Genomic DNA, 6,151 nt, shown 5'->3' on the forward strand with positions numbered 1-6,151 from the left:
ATATGAAACCAGCAAAACTGTTTTCAATTAACACACAGTTAAAGAAGTCTATGAATTTAGGTCTGCAGACTTGGCTAGTCCTTGATTCAGCAAAAACTTAAGGCCGTGGATGACACTAAAATGACTCATGTCTAAAGCTAAGCACACACTGAAATGGCTTTGCTGGATCTGGGCTCTGGTGCAGGCAGACAATAATCCTGCAGTATGTGCTATCACTCTGATTCAATATTTGCCTTCCTTGGCTCAAAGCACATCTTCATGCCCATCTTCCTATAACTGCAATATGTGTGATTTAATAGAAAACTCTAGTATAACTAAAACATCTATTAAAAGTGTATCATGCAATAACCATTCTCAGCAAAATTATAGTGAAACAAAAAGTGACTGTGTTAAAATAATATTCCTAGCTGCATTCAGAATTATGGACTATGTGTGTTTGCTTCTAAATTATGTATAATGGTAGAAAAATATGCAGCACAAATATGGGACTGAAATCTTGAATTTATTTTTAATTTATTACCTCAGACATGGATATATTATACCAATATTTAATGAAAATAGCACTGAAAATAAATACCTATTATTCTGAATAGTTTAATGCGTACTACTTCCTAGCTGAGTTACATACAAGTGGGGTTTTATTATAAGCAGTAGGCGGGACATGTAAAGCCACTATTCCCCCCCTACATTACTTCAGTTATGCCCAACCTTTGTGGCCTGAACAGCCAAATACCAAAAAGGCAGCAAGTCACAGCACATGTACCGCAGACAGGGCAGGGGGCATTGGGGACAGCTGAAAGACCTGGCTGTAACTCCCCGAGGTCTCAGCGTGGGGCAGAATGGAGCTGATGGGGGACATGGAGCTCAGTCCAGGGCAGCAGGGAGATGACGGGGTGCAGTGGCTCCTGCTGGCTTGTCTCCTTCCAGCCCTGGGGCATCGATGTTCTGAGCTGTCTGCGTGAGTCAGCCATGGGATGAGCAGGGATTTGAGCAGTTTATATCCTGCCTGTGGCTCCAAGGTTGTAGGTTGGTCACCCCTCTTCTAACCCACTCAAACGCAAGCTGCAGGGTGTTCAGCATCACTGCCTGCTTGGCTGATAAACTGGTGTGACCTTTTTAAATAACAAATCTTCACCTGTGTAGCCAGGGCCTCATTCTAACCCAGGTACAGGAGGAAGCTTTCTGCAGCGAGACAGCCGTGGAGCGGAGCATCACTGGTGATGGGACTGCGAGCAAGGTCTCTGCCCAGCCTGATGGGTGACTGCCCACCATTCAGAGTCACCTGAAAGCAATGGCACATAGAGACTTTGGAGGTGAGCCAAATGTCCCGCCGCATCCTATTCACTTAGATGAATACTGTAGTTAGAATTAATTTTTCAGGCAAATTAAAACCGTTATAGTGTAGTACTTGTTAAACACCAATAAATAATTAGAAAAAATATGGAAAATTGCCTTAAGAAAATCAGGAACCTGTTAATAAAAGCAGACTTAAAGAATAGGACCCTGAGGCCAGATTTAAAGAGATGTAACTCCCTTATGCCACTGTACTTTCAATTGCCAGAAGGCAGTGTGGCAAATTCCTTCCTGGTTACAGCAGCTCAGCTGACAATGTAACAAGTGTATGGGGAAATCCTTGGGGTTGCCTGTTTGCTCTCTACTTGGTGTCACACATTGAGCAATATGTCAGCCATACGGGTCTGTAGCTAAAGTGATATACCAATATCTGTAAATACCAGTGTCAGGCAAAGCAGACTATGTCTAAAAACTAAGAATCTCAATTTTGTGTAGTACACTGAAAAAAGCAACATTCAATAATTAGAGGGATTTTCATTATGCAGAAAATGCAGGGCTGGGTTCTGGGGCAGGGACACGTCCTGATCTATTGAGCGTGGTGTTTCCTAGGAAGAGTTGCCCACTAAGGTGCACATGTCCCCTCTTCATTGAAGAGCAGGACTCAAGTTTGTGTGGTCACACTGGCATTCCCTGCTGGTTTCTGTTGATTTAGGATCCGTCAGTGCCCTTGTAGAAATCAGTATCAGACTTGACTGGACCAACTTAACAAAAAAAAGGAAACGTAGCTTTCCTCATCCCTGGGACTAGCTAAGCTCTCAAAACAACCACTTTACTCATCTTTACCTGTTGTGTGACAGGAGGGTTGCACCATCCTCTTTCACAAGCTGGAGGCTGGGGATGTCAGGCTTCCAGCTCTGAGTGTTAACACGCGAACTACTTGCTAAGGGCAGGATGGTGACCCAGACATGGTGTGTCACTGACCAAGCAAGCAGAAAGCGAGTGCAGCTTAGTCTTGGCTGATATGGGGCAGATAACTGACGCAGACACATAGCAAATGCTGCCTTGCTGAACTGAAAGGACAATATTAGTGTCCTGCCCACCGAGAGGAACTTACCTAAACTGAATGACCAACGATGAGAAAGATGAGAGACAGCCTCATTTTTAAACATCTCTTAAGCCTGAATCGCGTTAGCATCTCCATCTGCCTACTCTCTGCCTAATGGTTTCAGCTTGACAGATCAGATGACTCACATTCTCCAAGGCTGCTTTCCCATTTCCTTCACCAGGAAACGGACCGCATGTTGAGAGCACAGGAACCCCTTTCTTCGGGGTACTCTTATTCAGATTACGTTTGACAACCAAACAGGAGAGACAAGTGTGTCAGAAGCATCTTTTGAGCTATATTTAGGCTGCCCAAACCCAGCAGGAGATCGGCCGTTTCTGAATCACAGCCAGATGGAGAAGTGCTTCTGTTGGGATTTTTTTAGTGCAATAATGCTTTTTAGTATTGATGTTACTAACATTTAGCTGTACTGAGTAAATGTACACATACACATGCACACACAGATTTATACATACCAACTGTATACCCACAAATTCTATATATACATGTGAATATGCATCTGCTATGTAGAAATCGTCATTTCTACATAGCTCGGAGGAGAAGGATCTGGGGGTTGTGGTAGACAGTAAATTATCCATGGCCCAGCAATGTGCCCTTGTTGCCAAAAAGGCCAATGGAATCCTGGGCTGCATAGGGAAGAGTGTGGCCAGTAGGTCGAGGGAGGTCATTCTCCCCCTCTACTCTGCACTGGTGAGGCCACAACTGGAATACTGTGTCCAGTTTTGGGCTCCCCAGTTCAAGAGGGACAGGGAACTGCTGGAGCGAGTCCAGCAAAGGGCAACTAAGATGATTAAGGGCTTGGAGCATCTGCCTTATGAGGAAAGGCTGAGAGAGCTGGGACTCTTTAGCCTGGAGAAGGGAAGGCTGAGGGGTGACCTTATTATGGCGTACAAGTATCTGAAGGGTGGGTTGAAGGAGGATGGAGCCAGGCTCTTTTCAATGGTTCCCAGTGACAGGACGAGGGGCAATGGGCACAAGTTAGAACACAGGAAGTTCCGTTCAAATACACGGAAAAACTTCTTTACGGTGAGGGTGACAGAGCACTGGCACAGGCTGCCCAGGGAGGTTGTGGAGTCCCCTTCTCTGGAGATTTTCAAGACCCGCCTGGATGCAGTCCTGAGTAATGTGCTCTGGGCAATCCTGCTTTGGCAGGGGAGTTGGACTAGATGATCTCTAGAGGTCCCTTCCAACTCTGATAATTCTGTGATTCTGTGATTCTGTGATTCTCTACTTTGTCAATAAGTGACACAGCCATTTCTTTTCTCTTCATTTCCCATTATCGTGCATTAGGCCCAACCTAGCAACATTATGCGTCTTTCTGACTCCGCTGGGATTTTCTGATGCTGGGCTGCTGGTGAGGATGCTCCATTCCCTGCAGAGCCAGGTGTGCTGGGTAGTTTGTATTTTTTGATGTTGACAGTGAGTCAGGCCCTGATCTTGGCAGCCCTTTTCTACGCGGTGCTTCCTACGACTCCTTGACACCAAAACAACAGGACAGAATTAATCTCTGTGCTGGAATGTGCGGGTACTATAGCTGACAGCTATTTTGCACATCCTTTGTATCTCCAGAGCCGGCTCCCACAGCCAGCGTTGGACCCCGAGGCAAGCAAAGCAGAGTTGAAGCTCCTCTCGCTTGTCCCTGGTTACCAGCCACCAGGTTATCTACCAGTTAAAAATACAGCAGGGATAGGGCTCACAGGCGCTGTGTCTGTAAGGGAGAGCTGCTGCACCAAGGGTATTTCATCTCTAGCTTTAAGAAAGCTTGTCGCTGCCCTTTCGGGCTTGCATCAAAAGCGGCACTATTGAAAAGCCAAGTCTAAGAGCATGAGCCCGGGCTCCTACAGCCGCCGACTCAGTGAAAACTGAAGGCAGCCTTAAACACACTTGACCTAGCGCTGCGTCAGGGAAAATTCTTCCTTTCATCTCACCATCATAGAAGAGTATTAATAGGAATAGTGAAAACCTGACTTTAACCTTTCAGCCAGAGGGTTCAAGAAGCTCTAGAAGAGCTCATCATTATTGTCCCCAGCTCACAGACGCAGACACTGAAGCACAGGAAAGTGAAACAATTTGTCCCAAAGCTATTTAGGCTGTGTCTAAACTATCTAAACTAGAGCTGAGATCATGCCATAGGTACAGCATCTTGGTTTTGGGTGCTGCAGGAAAGCTCTCTGAATTCTTCTCCTAGCCAAAAATTGGGTTTTTTGGGTTTTTTTTTAATTCTACCAGAAACATTGTGGAATATTGATCAAGGGATGTTTTGCTTTAAAGAAACAATGGGTTTTCTCGTTAAAAATCATTCTGCTAAAATACAAGCCACAGAGCACACTGGGAGTTTTAAGTGGGACAATTATTTTTCAGACACCTTCCAATATTTTCTGGCTTTTAATGAGGAACATTCCACTCCATCTGCAAACAGACTGTAACTAATGGGAAAACATTCTATGTACATTATTTACAAGCAACAAATTTTCAGCTTTTCCTATTCTCTGAACAGTGTTAAAGCACTTCTTCGCTGTTTTGCAACATTGTACAAACAAAAAAAATTATGAATGATTCTGCCACACCGATGAGGATCTCAGGGCCCTGCGGGTCAGATTCAAGGAAACGCTGCCCCGCCAATCCTGTTGTCCTCAGTGGTTATTGACGCTTCTGACTTAATACTTTACTGACTTGCTATTTGTTCATAGAATGAATTTGCCCACAGTCAGAGCCAGCTTAAGCTGAAAGAAGTTGTTGTTGGGCCTCCTGCTGGGCTCGAGAGCAAAGGAGTGTACTGACTCTTTTGGTTAACTAGAAATAATTTTGCTTTATAATCTCAGGGCTTATAGCATTCACCAGTCCAGCTTTCCAAAAACACATCCAGGGACTGCACAGAATACAATAAATCCCTGGAAGAGGAATGATTCACATTCATTCCTCTTCACGTTCATTCATGCATAAAGAGGCATGATTCACAAGCAAAATCTGATGTCTTGCATGAAATGAGACAGAAAACCACCCAGACCCTCCACTGCAGACGCCTGCCTGTAAAGAAAAATTACATGCTTAAAAGATTATATCGGGTTTTGCTCTTAGAGCTTTCATACTATGTCAATAAGGCCATGGCAGTTTACCGCAGTTATTGCTCTGGGATAACAAGCCTGTGCCCGGAGCCTGGGACGCACAGCAGAGGAGACAGAAGGGTACACTTTGTTGCTGAGGGAAAGAGCTTCTGAGAGCAGTTCAGGAACTTGTTTTGCAAAGTGATGGATGTGTTCATCCACACAAACTTGGAAAAAGGATGTGCCAGAATGGGGGTTAAGGAAACTCCGTACTGTTTGTCCTCTGTGTACAGTCCTGCGGACTTCACGTTGACAGATTCATCCTGTTACTGGAAAGGCTAAACAATATAAAGGAGTGATAGAGGTATAGAAGAAATGAATAGCCTGGAGAAGAGAAGGCTCCCAAGAGACCTTATAGCAGCCTTTCAATACTCAAAGGGGGCTTGTAAGAAAGATAGAGATGGACTTTTTAATAGGGCCTGTAGAAATAGGACTCTCTCAGCAACAGGCTGAGAGAGTTGGGGTTGTTCAGCCTGGAGAAGAGAAGGCTCCAGGGACACCTTATAGCGTCCTTCCAGTACCTAAAAGGGGCCTACAGGAAAGCTGGGGAGGGACTTTTTACAAGGATATATAGTGATAGGATGAGGGGCAATGGCTTCAAACTGGAAGAAGGTAGATTTAGATTGGATAT

Source organism: Vanellus vanellus, assembly GCF_965231255.1.
Source record: "Vanellus vanellus genome assembly, chromosome: 1".
NCBI lineage: Eukaryota > Metazoa > Chordata > Aves > Charadriiformes > Charadriidae > Vanellus > Vanellus vanellus.